Genomic DNA, 14,231 nt, shown 5'->3' with positions numbered 1-14,231 from the left:
TTGGGGTCAAACAAGGTGGCCTTGAAGACCCTTCTAGTAGTGATATTCTGTGGCTCACATCTCCCACATGATCTCTGTGTAGGTGATGCTGTGTACTGCTTTTGTGCAAAGGATGTTTTCCTTGGCGAGTGCAAACCCAGGGAGCAGGCATGAGGACCAGGGCAGTGGAGGAGGGCAGAAGGGGGAATGTGGGAGGATTATCACTGAGTTAGACTTGATTAAGAGAACAGGGTCCCTAAGAAGCTGTACCCTGGGTCTCAGGGTATCCCTTGAGCCGCAGGGAAGGAACTTGCCCACTGGTTTGTATATACCACTGGATAAAGGTTTGTCCTTGGGGTATTAACCCTTGGCTCCTCCAGACACATGTGTGTAGATGTGATGGCCTCCCTGGGGATGTCAGCAGGGATGCTCAGGTCGCAGGGGTGGCAGGGGCAAAGGCAGGGGCCAGGAACTTCATTTCATCTGTGTGAAGTTGGTCAGAGACCAAAGGAGCAGGAACAGAGATGGGAGGCCAAGAGGACCTGAAGTGGCTCATCTCCCTTCTCACCATCAGTGGTGCTCATTCTTATCTTCCCTCATTGACTCAGCTGAACACATGCAAATCATTGTGCCATGTGTGGCTAGCTTGATTATTCTTGGTCCACTTATTCAACATTCAGGCATATATGGCTCTGTTTCTTAATGTGACCATTCTGAGCAACTGGCTCACTGCTCCGGGCAAGTACCCCTGCCTTCTGTGATGCAGGGTGAGACCGTGTGTCACGCCATGGCATCCTCTACTCAGCTGGTCCATGAGCTTCATGACCTCACAGTTGCAGGGGCTCCAGCACCTCTGTCATGTTGGAGTGTTCTGCCAGGGGTGCCCTAACAAGGTGCCCCCATCCTCTCTGAGCTGCCTGGAGTGGGGAGTTGGTCTGGCTTAGCTGTGATGGGCCCATCACCATCTGTTTGAAAGTTGTTTTGTGAAGATTTGCTCAATAAATTTCCTTGTGTGCATTGTCTGAAAGATCACCATTAATGCATAGTTTTTGCTGGGTTGCAAAGACGCTCCTTTGGGTCCCTAGCCTGTGGGATGATTGCAGAGATGAAAACCAGTGCAGGCAGATGATGGAGATGTTGGGAAAATCCCAGAGTCAGGGGAAAGACATTTGCCTGATAACTGCTCTAGTCTGTAGGAAGTCAAGAAAAACCTTTTTTTTTTTTTTTTTTTTTTTTTTTTTTTTTTTTTTTGGCTTGCCTTTCTCTTTTTTCTTCTGGCAAGTGGCAGTGATTCAAGCTATGTTTCCAATTAGGACATATGGTAGAATTAACGAATCTCTTCCACTGTACATTGCAGGCCATATTTAGTATGGAGAGGATGTGAAGTTTTCCTTGGTGATAATAATGCCAGCAGCTGTCATCTTCCAAGCACCTATTCGGTGTCAGATCATGGCATGCGTTGTCTCATTTTGTCATCATGACAGCCCCGAGGGTAGGTGTCATTACCCGATGTCACCCGATGTCCTCGGTGGGGGTTTTGGAACTTCCTTTGTTCATGTAGGAGGTGGGGCCTGGGTCTTCTTGGTTGCTCAGAACTCAGACTGTGGATGAGGCCTGTGTGAGCAGTGGGTGCTATCAAGGAGGGTCATGGAGGGGTGAGGATGGGAGACTGGTGCTCCAGGGAGTGGGAGCCCCAGCCGGGGGGGGGGGGTTGGACAGGGCCCCTGGGACACAGAAGGGGCAAGACACTGGCATCAGGCTGGGCCCCACACAGACCCACAATCTGGACCCCTAAAGGGACTTGGGGACAGTCATCCTTCTGGGGGCAGAACTTCTGTCTTAGGCTGTCCAGCTTCTGGAACCATGAAGCTCCTTTGGAAGTGGAGTTTGAAGAACCTGGCCCGCATTTTCTCCCACGATTGCATTCCTGGAACTTCACTGGGCCTGAGACTGTCCGAGGTACTGGAGAGAGAAAAGGAGAGGACAGGGAGTGCCACCCTGGTCCTGCTGCAGGTGGTTTGAGCCAAGTGGCCCTGGGCTGCCCCACATGTGGCCTCATACAGGGCCTCCTCCTCTCCAGACCCTGAATCTGCAGCAGGAAATTACAGGTTTGAGGTAGATGATTTCTAAGAGCTGCCCTTTTATGACATGGAGGCCACCATTCCAGGCACTGGGGGCTGGACAGGCACCCTGAGCTGTGAGGTGGGCAGACCCAGCGCTCAGGCTCATATGAGTTCCAAGCTTTTCCAGTTTTTCTAGAGAAGCCAGAATTTAGATTTTATGTGATAACTCCTGAGTTTCAAAAACTGATAACTGGTTTAAAACAAAACAAAACAAAACAAAACATTGAAGGCTAAACAAGGTCCCTTTGCTAGCTCGATGTCTTGTGGGAGCCACTGTGTACCTCTAGGCTGGGGCCTTGAGTCCATGAATTATGAAGCCAAATCTGTACAAGGAAACAGGAGGAATCAGCATCTGAATCAGCACTGTGTCTCCTTCCGACTCTGCTGCTTCCCAGCACCTGTCATAGGCTTGGTGCCTGGTAGACTATTAGTAATTTCTGAGAGGTTATCTCTTTCATGTATCCTCCATGACTTTCCATCAGGGGTCCATAGCTTTGTGCTTCAGTGTCAGGTGTGAGCATGTGTGAGAGTCTGTGAGAGTGACTGCATGTGTGTATGTGTGTGTGTGTGTGAGAGAGAGAGAGAGAGAGAAAGAGCGATGTGCATGTGATCATGTGTTTGTGTGAGAATGTGCATGAGTGTGCATGCCTATGAGTGTGTATATAAGAGCGTGTGTGTAGGAGCAGGTGTGAGTGTCGGTGAGTGTGCATGGGAAACTGGCCATAGGAGCAGGTGTGAGTGTGGGTGAGTATGTATGAGTGACTGGTTGCAGAAGCAGTGTGAGTGTGGGTGAGTGTGCACGAGAGACTGGCCGTAGGAGCAGGTGTGAGTGTGGGTGAGTATGTATGAGTGACTGGCTGTAGGAGCAGTGTGAGTGTGGGTGAGTGTGTATGAGAGACTGGCCATACGAGCAGGTGTGAGTGTGGGTGAGTATGTATGAGTGACTGGCTGTAGGAGCAGTGTGAGTGTGGGTGAGTGTGCGTGAGAGACTGGCCATAGGAGCAGGTGTGAGTGTGGGTGAGTGTGCATGAGAGACTGGCCATAGGAGCAGGTGTGAGTGTGGGTGAGTGTGCGTGAGAGACTGGCCATAGGAGCAGGTGTGAGTGTGGGTGAGTGTGCATGAGTGACTGGCCGTAGGAGCAGTGTGAGTGTGGGTGAGTGTGCGTGAGAGACTGGCCATAGGAGCAGGTGTGAGTGTGGGTGAGTGTGCATGAGAGACTGGCCATACGAGCAGGTGTGAGTGTGGGTGAGTATGTATGAGTTACTGGCTGTAGGAGCAGTGTGAGTGTGGGTGAGTGTGCATGAGAGACTAGCCATAGGAGCAGGTGTGAGTGTGGGTGAGTGTGCATGAGAGATTGGCCGTAGGAGCAGGTGTGAGTGTGGGTGAGTGTGCATGAGAGACTGGCCATAGGAGCAGGTGTGAGTGTGGGTATGTATGAGTGACTGGCCGTAGGAACAGTGTGAGTGTGGGTGAGTGTGTATGAGAGACTGGCCATAGGAGCAGGTGTGAGTGTGGGTGAGTGTGTATGAGAGACTAGCAGTAGGAGCAGTGTGAGTGTGGGTGAGTTTGTATGAGTGACTAGCAGTTCAAGCAGTGTGAGTGTGGGTAAGGGTGGTGCCGTCTCCTTTGCAGTCTGGGGTTGCTTTGTAAGCTGAGCATTTTCCTCCAGACTCCTGCTGGTTGCTGACAAGAACATGACTAGTCCCTGCTGCCCATTCCCTTGGCTCCTGTCCAAGATGTTTTCCCCACAACAAAAGGGACTAAGCACTTTCTCACCCGTGGTGTCCACCGTGGGCTTGGGTCCCAGCACCTCTGCATAGACTATTGCTGCTGGGCCCTGCCAGAGATGCCATGTGGAGAGCCCAGAGACCATGATGGGAAGGATTTGGCACGTGACTCGGGATGTCCTGGACCTGCCATGCTGCCAGCTGAGCACCATGGAGCAGCCTAGTTGATGTCACGCAGAGCAGAAGAATGACCAGCCAAGTCCTACCTCAATTCCCAACCCACAAAATAGTGAGATGTTACAAAATGGTATTGTGCGAAGACACTAAATCTTGGGATGGTTTGTAGAACAGCAGCAGATAAGCAGAATAATCAATTCCTTTAATATTTCCCAAATGGTAACGTGTCATATTTTGTAAAAGATTTCTTTCATGTCGCTTCAGTTTAGGAAGAACTATGTCAGCAAACTGTGACAATTAAAAAAAAGAAGAAGAAGATGAAGAAGCCCAAATCCCAGTGAGACCCAGGCTAGCTCATTCATTTGGATTCAGTTCTAATGATGATTACTTATTTCCCCCTGTTAGCAGCATCACTGGTAACTAAAGTTAGCTTTGGCTCAAAAATCAATGTGTTATTTTAGAGCCCAAAGTAGGCAGCGAAGTGTCTGATGATTGACGACAGGATTGCTGGAGCTCTAGCTGGCTCCGGGCCTCGCTTCCTTCCCTCTTGTCGTCTCCCGGGTGGCAACAGGGAGCAGCCAGCCCACTGCCCAGGTGGCCCGCAGCCGGTAAGGATGTGCAAAAGCCTCCAGCAGGTTTCCTGCCATCCTTGGGCCAGGCCTCCCTTGGTGAGGCAATGCAATCCACCGATGCTGCTGTGGCTGAATTGAGTTTTCCCCCATTCTTGTGTTGCAGTCTGAACCCCCCAGGACCGCAGCATGTGGCCTTATTTGCACATCCAGTGTGGTTGGAGTCCTCCTGAGAAGGGGCGGCCAGGACACAGATGCACACAGAGAAGATGATGTGAAGACAGAGAAGACGAGCATCCAGGCCAGGAGACAGGCCTGGGACCCATGCTTCTCCCACGGCCTTCGGATGGAGCCCGCCTTGCTGACACCTCAGTTTTGCACTCCATCTTGCCACAGGCTTGGACTGGCCCACGCTCCTGGGCATCCTATGTGGTTACCCATGCACTCCAACCCCACCCTCCGACCCCGTCCATGGCTCTTCCCATGCTCTGGAGCCCCTCCCCAGCTAGGCCCTACTCCTTTCCAGGATGATGCTCTCAGGACCACGCTTCGCCCATCCCTGTGACCCCTTACGTCCTTGTGGGGTTTTGCTCTTTCATTCATGTGACAAGCAGAAGTGACACTGCAGCTGGGTTCTTGGTCCCTCCATTTCTGTGTCTTATGGCTGAGAAATCCCCAGGGTGGGACAACCCAGTAATTCCGAGTCAAAGCTCTGCTGGCAAGCATTACTCATGTTGTCTCTGACCGCACACTTTGGGACCCACTGGACCCGCTCTTGGTCTGTTCCCATCTAGGCTCCTCGTGGCACAGTTGTCCTGTGCATGAAGGCTGAAGCCAAGGCTGAGGCAGGATGGGGCAAACTCAGAGTGCTGTGGGGTGGGGCCTGGTAGGCCTGCTAGTGGGGCTTGAGAGGCCATAGCAGTGGGCAGCAGTCATCAGATGGCACAGGCTGCCGGAAGGACAGGGTCAGGGAAGGAAAGCATAGTGTAGGTCAAGAGCAAGGAAAGCAAAGTCTGGAGGTGCTGAAATGTTCACAGAGTCCCAGAAGGATAGGCGGTGAGCTGTGGTAGAAGAGGGGGGCAGGCTGAAGGCTCGGGAGGGAGAGGCCCGATGCCAGCCTGGCGGTGGCCCTGCTTCCTCAGCTTTCCTGGGATTCACACGTGATGTTCGTACACTGGCTTCCTGTACTTTTGGGGAGGAATCTTGGGATGAAGCAAGAGTGGGTGGGGAGAAGTGGATGGCTGCCATGCAGGCCAGCTGCACGGGGAGCGCTGGGCCAGAGTGGCCTTCAGAGACGTCCCTGGCTAGGTGAGGGGGAGAGATGGCCTTGCCTCCACCAGCCGCAGGAGGGCGGGACCTCAGGCCAGGCTGCTGTCTGCAGCTGTGTCCACCTTGCAGTAGCTGACAGCACCCAGCAGCCTAGAGACCATTTGGGGTGTCCTGCCTCTGCCCCTGATCCTGCCATTCCCTTCTCTGCTGTGCCCTCCACTTTCCAGCCCCCAGTACACAGGGGTCCCCAGGGATACTTGTCTGGCATCTTACTCTTCCCCTTGGGCCCTGCCTCTCTCCAGAGGTGCCCCAGGCAGAGGCCTCTGGTGCCTGCTTAGCTGTGTGGGACCAGTAATCTGCTGATGGCAGTGCTTGGTGCTGTGACAGCTTCTGTGGACTCTGCTGGTCCTGCCCTGCTTACCCAGGAGCACAGTCCCTTCTGCTGGGCACCACCATGAGTAAGACATACTCCTTGCTCTGGTCATTGCTCAGCGTGTCCTCCCAGCCCTTGGTGCCACCGCCGTCGAGACCCGTGTCTTCTGCCTATCATACCTGTGGTGACTGCATTCTTTCCCTTGCCCCTTCCTCAGGGTGTCCACTGCCCTAGGTCGCTGGGGTCAGGGCTACTTCTCTCCCTCCACCTGAGATAAGTGACCAGTGGAGGGTGCTTGAACCAGGAACCTATCCATGGCCGACCAGAGACTTAGGCCCCAGGGAAAGCTACCAAGGGCTTGGGCTGGGCCAGCCAGGTTCCGGAGTGGACACTGAACTGAAGAAGCCAACAGAGCCTGTGCAGAGAAAGGGACCGAGAGTGGGCTGTTGTGGTTCTGGTAGGTGGCTTGGCAGGAGAGGAGGTGCACAGAGAGGGAGAGACACCCAGGGGCCGGGGAGTGACCACCTCAGGGAGCCCCCCTCCCAGGGCCTGTATGTGCTTTCCAGAAGGGCATTCCAGACCTTTCCCCAAGGCAGCCTTGTTTTTCTCTCAAATCGGTAACCAGCTCTTTGTCAGGTATGGCTTTTGCACAGTCCCTGCATGGCTGGCCTGGGCCAGCCCTCTGTGGAGGGAGTGAGGAGAGTAGGGGAGAGGGGGGCCGAGGGAGAGCTCAGGTTGGGGAGACACTGCCTCTGAACACCCAGCCCTCTTCAGGCTGGAGGTGGGAGCAGGCCCGGAGCAGTTGGGAGGTCCTGCAGAGGAGGGATTCCTGAACCTCCTCTTGGGACAGGGCCAGCGGGATGCTGGGTGACAGGCTTTAACAAAGGCAGGGCTTTGAGCAAGGAGGCCAGGTGGGAATGTGCCTTGGGCATGCTTGGACAAGCAGACCACGATTCTCGCCCAGAAAGAGGCCCTGCAGCCTTTTCTATGTGGCCTGAAATTGGCAACTACCTCACGTCCACATTAGGGGAATGGCCATCTAAATTATGGAGCGATTAGAATGAATGCCATGCAGCCATTACATGGTTTACTCAACACATGAATTAACACTATAAAGTGCTTGCAATGTGACCCTGAGTACGAAAACCAGGCTACAAAATCATACCCCATCCTGGCAATTTTGCTTTGTGAACAAACAGAAGCTAAGCACAGAGAAAAGCCTGGAAGAAAATATATGAATATGTCAACGGTGAGTTTATGGGTTTTAAATTTTTTGGTGTTTTACATATTTTCTATTAAGACAAAAGTTATTTAAAAAAAGAGAATGTGAAATGCTGTTACTGTGTTGGTATAAGGTGGATATAAATGAATTCATGCTTCCCATCTTACGAATGTCCTGATCACATCAAAGCAGAGCCTGTGCTGGACTCAGAGGCCAAAGGGGATGATGGTGGGGCCTGGCCCTTGGGAACCCACTGTGTGCTGGGGGCAGCTGGCCAAAGACAAGGCCTTCCAGCTGTGGTGAGGGGAGCAGAGGTGGCATGGGGGGTGCAGAGAAAGCTTCTTGGGGAAGAGGTGCCAGCAGGACCTGACCCAGGGGCAAACCAAAGATTTCATCAGCTTGCTGGGATTGAGGCCAGCGTGGGCCCTCCCACACATGCCATTGTCCCGCTTCCCTGAAGGAGGTGCATGGAGTTGCTGGCTGCTGTGCACTCACTTTTCTCCTGAGGCAGGCCAGCTGGGTCTAGTCCTCGCTGGGCAACTCTTGGAGGCCTCTGTTGCCTCATCTGTATAATTGGAGTGGTAACATACCTGCTGCCACAGGCCTGAGCCTGGTGCCATTGTGCAGAGGCCTGTGGAGATACCATGTCACGCCAGGCTGGTGGGCAGCAGCTCAGTGCAGGCTCCAACCGCGTCTCTTCCCAAGGCCTGGTCCTGAAAGGTCCTGGAAAACATAGGATGATGCTCCCGTCAGGGCCACAGGGTCAGGGATGTCCTGGGTAAGTAAGAGCTTGGTCCCCACTCCAAGCCCAAGTGTCTGAGGGAAGGGGCTGGGTATTGCTCAAGTCTGACACCTATTTTGCCGAATGAGTGAAGGGTGAATGAATAAACAGTCTTTGACAGACATTGGGTTTTGCCTGTGGCTGGCATGCTAGAAGGTGCAGTAAATGCAGCCCTAGGATGGTCACTCTAACTGCCTGGAGCCATCTCTCCTGCACCTGTGCATTCTTGCTGTTCTGTCAGGAAGGACCTCCCCAGACAGGGTTGGGGTATCTAGTCCTGGCACGTGAGGAGGAAGCTACATGAACAGCACTAATTTCCAAGGTTTAATTCTGACCTCACTGGTCTCTCTGATCCTCCCCACCCCCACACCACTGCATTTCTGGGATTCCCAGGGCTCCCAGGTGTCTGCCAGCATGGTCTTCCCATTCCTGCTCCCCCATGAAGCTGCCCTGTGTATAGAGTCCTTGTGGGAATGTTTAGATGCATGAGGGGGGACCCAAGATGCCAGGCCCAGAGTACTCCTCACACTCCAGGCCCATGTAGCCAAGCCTCTCCCTCCCCTCCGCCCAGGGCTCAGACCTGATGCTATCCAAGGGCCATAGAGCACCCATCTGCTCCCCTCGTCCCTGGGAGACTCAGGCGTGGGTGGTGGTCAGTGGGCTATTCCTCATATGCCTGGCTTTCCACCTTTCAGCACATGGCAGTGGAAACTCCTTGGTTCCCTTGTGGTTTGCCAGGGAAGGCCCAGTGCCTGGTTCTGGCTTGACTGAGGGCCGAAGTGATGAGTGTCATGCCCAGTCTGGGCGTTTCGTTTCTGATGTCAGGCCCTTCAGAGTTCTTTACCTCTTCCCGTGGCCAGCTAAATTCCAGAAAGTAGCTCTACACCTCCACCTGGGTCTCTGTGTGAGGGAAGCCCTCCTGTGGGTTTCACAGTGTGAGCAGTGCTACGTCTCTCTGATTTGTAAGTTGCTAAATGTGGGTCGTCACCTGTGCCAGGACAGGCACTATCCTGAGTGAAATAGGCCCTGTAGAAACTGCATCTTTCCCAGAAAGGAGGAGCCACGGCCACTGAAGGGGCCCTGGTGACTTAGCTAGTTCAACCCTTTCATTTTACAGAGGGGGAAACTGAGGCTGGAGATGGAAAGACAGCATCTCAGGTCACAGCCTGTTGGTGACATAGCTGGGATCCAGTCTCTGCAAGTTGTGGTGGCCCCCCCTCTTTTTTTTTTTTTTTTTTTTTAGCTGAATCATGTTGCCTCCACAGTGGATTTGTGGAAATGCTTCCAAAGCAAAACAGGAAAATGGATGGCCTGACTTTGGGGTGAGGGAGAGTTAATAAAGTAAAAGGAATCCTCACTGAACACTCATTATTAAAGTTAGCCTGAGGCCAAGAGATGTGTACAGCTGTTGCCACACAGGCTGCAGGCTTCTTGGAAAGAGGGACAGCCAGGTGAGGCCAGGATGGATTCGTACCCAGGGTGTAGAGCACAGACAGGCCTGAGGTCCGTGAGGAGGGGAGGTGGCAGAGGCCAGCGGCCGACAGCCCGGAGGGATGGGCTCTGGACTGCCTTACTCATGGTTCATGTTGGCTGGGCCCTTCCTGGACAGCCTCCCAGCACCACCTCAAGGAGGTTGTATCAGCCCTGTTTTAGAGGAGGCTTACAGACGTTAAGTGACTTGTCCAGGTTTCGGGTGGCAGAGCTGGGGTTTGACCCTTGGCGGTGTGGCCCCAGGACCTGTGCATTCCCGGAGCCAGCCCATGGAGCTATTGCAGAAAGCCTGCTTTAGCATCCAGAGTTTGCCACATTTGAGCTGTGTGTCCTTGGGCACCGCTTTGCTTCTCTGAGCCTGCTTCTTGCCAGCCCATCAGATGGAGGTGTTAGGGCGGATCCTGGGACTGTTTCTTGGTGTTCCCCGAGTTTTTGCAAACATTGTGTGGGAATGCCAGGCACTGTCCAGCATGTGGTAGGCCCATGCTTGGTTGTGATTTCAGAGTCCCCAGGCTGGGGCAGTGCATTCACCGGGGTCCGTGGAGGTTCCTCAAGCACAGACTATCCTTGGAGATCAAGTGCTTCTACCCCAGTGTCCCGTGTGGGTGCCTGCACCCAGCACTTTCCCTAGAAGAGAAGCCTGTTTTCCTGAGGCTCTGTGGGTGGTTTGGAGAAAGGAACGGCCCCTTCTGGGAAGGAAGGAAGAGAGAGGGTGGTGGGAAGAGCCGCTGGGGCCTGAGCACAGAGGTCAGGTGAGGGGAGCCGACGATGCCGGGAAGAGCATATTGATTTCCTCCTTTTAAAAATGGACTCAAGTGGAATCATTCATAATGTGCTCTCCCCGCCACTGACAATACCCATTCCCATCACTGTCGGGCAAATGGATTTGCAGCACTCTCGGAAAAAGAAAACACATTGCCCAAGATGTGCAAAGAGGGCTTGGTTCCATCCCCAGATGCTTTCTGCACAGCTTGCTGGTGGCTGTCTGGGTACAGAGGGCACCGGGATGCACTGTCAGGGGCTGCTTCCAGGACGAGGTCAACACTGGGTACTGTGGTCATAACGTGTGGTCAACCCATGGTGGGCAGAGCCCCCAAGGGGATGTTGATGGAGCTTGGGGGTCAGGGGGCCACCTGGGGGAGGCAGCATTTGAGCTGAGTCTCAGAAGTAAGAGTGCTCATGCAGAGCATGTTAGGCAGAGGGATGCCACACCCAGTGCCTGGCTGAGTGGCCTTTTGCAGGGAACCAGCAGAAGCCTTGTGTGGCTGGGACCCAAAGGGTGAAGGAGGGAGATGGGATGCCTAGAGAGGTGGGCAGGGGTGGCCCTAGGGGTTCTGATGCTTTTCCTTGATGCCACTCTTCAAGGACTGCGGTACAGGGTGGATCAGAACAACTTGGGAGACAAGAGTGGGTGTCTGTGTGTAGCCTCTGCTGGTCAACCCAATATGCCTATCCTGGGCCTGGAGCTGGGCAAAGGGGAGTGACCTGGGGTCACTGTTCTGCTTCCGTAGGTTTGGCCTGAGGCTATGGGGCAGCAGGCTGGACTCCAGGCTCAGCCGGCCATGGCCCCAGAGCCAATCCCCTGCCCAGCCAGGCTGCTTCTCCTGCCAGCAGGGGTCAGGAGACCGCCACATGGAAGGGGTATCTTGGTGTTGGTTAGTTCATTCACTCATTTATTCATTCATTCCCCAGGAGGAACATCAAAGCCGAGGCCTGCTGGGTGAGCCCGTGGCAAGCTGGACCCTTGGCATTCAGGAGGGCATGTGGACAGACACAAGCTTTGGAACCAGGCAGACCAGTGATCAAGTCATACACACTAGTGAATGACCTTTAGAAAGCCATATGAGGTCTCTGAGTCTCAGTTTTCTTAAGAGCAAAATGGTTGTCAGATGGTTGTGGATAACTCTAAAAGTAGCTGGCAAGTGCCAGGCCACCATCTGACCGCCAGGAGATCAACAAGATGTCTTCCATTTACCTGTACATAGCGAGAAGGTTGAGCCTCAGGGCCTTGGCACGTGCTGTGTCCTTGTCTGGATCACTCTTATTTCCTGATGCCCCGTGGTCAGCTCCAAGACACCTTTCAGATGCTTGCTTAGCTATTACCTTCTTAGTGAGGACCCCCTTCTCCCACCCCCTCCCCGGTCCTGAGCACAATGCCATTGGTGTAGATTTATGGACTTCATGAGGGCTGGGGTTTGTTTTGTTCCCTGGGTCTCCTCCATGCCTGGGACAGTGCCTGGGACATTGCAAGGGGAGAAGGGACCCTGCTGAGATGAACTTTGCTGTGCAAGGGCACGAGCACTCTACTTGTTAATGCCCAGAGCTACAGGAATAAGGGCCTAGTGTCTTCGTGGCAGGGGCTCTGCTAATCTTTCTGAGCCTTAGTAAAGTGGGCCCAGAAAACTCTGGGCTTGGCATCAGATGAAGATGAAGCTGGTTTGACTCTGTGTGTGTGTTTTGGGGGAGGGGTGTGGTGTGGTCCAGGCCTCAAATGAATAAGGCTCTGTCCCTGCCTATGAGGAGCTCCTGGTCTGAGGGGGAAACACAAAGCCTAACTGAGGTGAGCCATCCAGGATGACACCAGACTCAGGCCCTGGTATGACTTCCCATGGAAGGGATGCCCTGGGGACTTCAGATGGCTGCTTGGTGGCAGCTCCTGGGGCGGGCTCCTCCCTGACCTTCTCTGTTTGTGTCTGTGAGACCCAGGCTCCTTACTGATGTTACCCCGGGAGGCCTGAGAGCTGAGAGCTGTTCTCCCCTGGATATTACAGGGCACACAGTTAAAAGAGAGCTCTATAAAACTTCTAGGGAGGTGGGGTGCAAAGGGGCAAAGTCAGGACACCCGCCCCCACCCATCTCTGCACAAAGAGCCCTTGCTGCAATGATGAGCAATGTGGTTAAGAACACAAGTTTCCCAGGAGAGGGGAACATGCTGGGTCTGAATCCTGTCCCTGATGACATGCTCTGTGACTGTGAACTAATGACTAAGCTCACTGAGCCCCAGTTTCCTCATCTGTGAAATGGGCATAGTTAACACCAGCTGCCTCAAGGGGCTCTCGGGTTCAGGAGAGCATGCTTTGCACGCACTGTACTCACTAAATACTACTGGCTCTTGTTATTATCATGGGGATTAAATTCACAGCACAGTATAAATGACAGATAGTGGAGCTCTTCTGTCCTTTTGGAAGGGGGAGACCTTGAGAGGAGACCACAGCCAAGAAAGGAGGGCAGTGGCTCAGGACACATCCAGCCATCTTCCCAGGTGCCCATGGTATTGCCGTTGTTGGAGAGAGGAAGCCCTCAGGGTTGACTTGTATGTCTGTTGTCTGTCTGTGCCTGGCCCACAGGGACTGAACCAAGCTAGCTCGGGAAAGGCCGTCGACAGTAGGCAGAGGTGGGGAGTGTGGGGCATTCCTCTTAGGGTCGCTGGGGCTATACTGGATTCACTAAGTACTCACTGTGCATCTGGCTCAAAGCTGGGGCTTCCAGTCCCTCCCTTCAGGGAACCAGGCCTTTGGTATCAGACTTCCCTCAGGCTTCCCTCAGGCATCCCCCAGCTCCAAACTGGGCAGTGACCTGTTTCTATTTCTGGGCTCAGAGAGTTGTAGCCAAGATTCACTTCCAAGCTGGACAGGAAGAGAGCATGAAGGAGAGACTGCTGGTCCCTGTCCCCAGGGCCTCTGCTATGGAGGGCCACTCAGGGTGGACACAGCTCCTGGAAGGGGTGACCCAGACTGGGATGGCCTAGAGGGTGAGGATGATGGGCTGCATGAGGGAGGGTTGGGAGATGTGGTTGGAATTGTAGCTTCAGTGCTTCTGCATCGTGGCCCAGTTCATGTGGCTGCCCCCGCTCCTGTGGAACAGTGAACTGGAGAGCCGACAACATGTAGAGAACTTTGCTGACTCGTTTCTGAGACCTGGAGCCCCTCTGTGCACCACAGGGGTGGGCGACCCCATTCCCTCAGGGGTCACTGGTGAAGGAGGCCAGTGCCTCATTCCTGTCCTTGAATCATTCCAACAATCCTGGGTCACCCTCCTGCCCCCAACCACCCCCACCTTATGTGAGAGGCAACTGGAAAGTTAGGGAAGTTGCTTGTGAGTGGTAGAGGAGGGTCAAACCCATAGGACTTCTGCACTCAGAGACGCCACCACAGCTCTGGGCTCCAGCAGTGGCTGTTGCTTTCAGGAAGATTGTATTGGGATCTCTGTCCCACCTCTGCTTCCAACTTAGCCTCCTACCCAAACTTCCCAGTTCCCCTGCCTTGTCTAAAGGAAGGCGTGCTGTAGAGAGCCAGACGCGGGCTCTGGGGAGCCATTTCTAATGGGAAAACATGCCCATTTGCCTAAATGAATCAAATCCATTTCTCTCCCATACATATTTCATGGGCTTCCTCTCTGTGTAATTTAATTATCACTGTTGTTAGTGTTAATGTCCTGGCTGGTGTAGCTCTGCTCTCCAGACCCTTGGAGCCTAATGCTGCAGCGGGGCTCCAAGGAGGAGCCAGGAGAATGGAACCAT

The 14,231-nt window shown here is 53.7% G+C and overlaps 1 long non-coding RNA gene across 1 annotated transcript; it reads left to right on the top strand.

The window, feature by feature from the left end:
• Positions 1-4,755: 4,755 nt before the first annotated feature.
• Positions 4,756-11,553, top strand: LOC147578387 (uncharacterized). Its single transcript, XR_015255139.1, has 2 exons — positions 4,756-8,218; positions 11,405-11,553. It is a non-coding gene; the product is annotated as an uncharacterized LOC147578387 (long non-coding RNA).
• Positions 11,554-14,231: the final 2,678 nt, after the last annotated feature.

Source organism: Puma concolor, chromosome C1 (assembly GCF_028749965.1).
Source record: "Puma concolor isolate L17-30 chromosome C1, mPumCon1.1.hap2, whole genome shotgun sequence".
NCBI lineage: Eukaryota > Metazoa > Chordata > Mammalia > Carnivora > Felidae > Puma > Puma concolor.
Note: the sequence above shows the minus strand (reverse complement) of the source record. Positions and strands in the feature narration are given on the sequence as shown.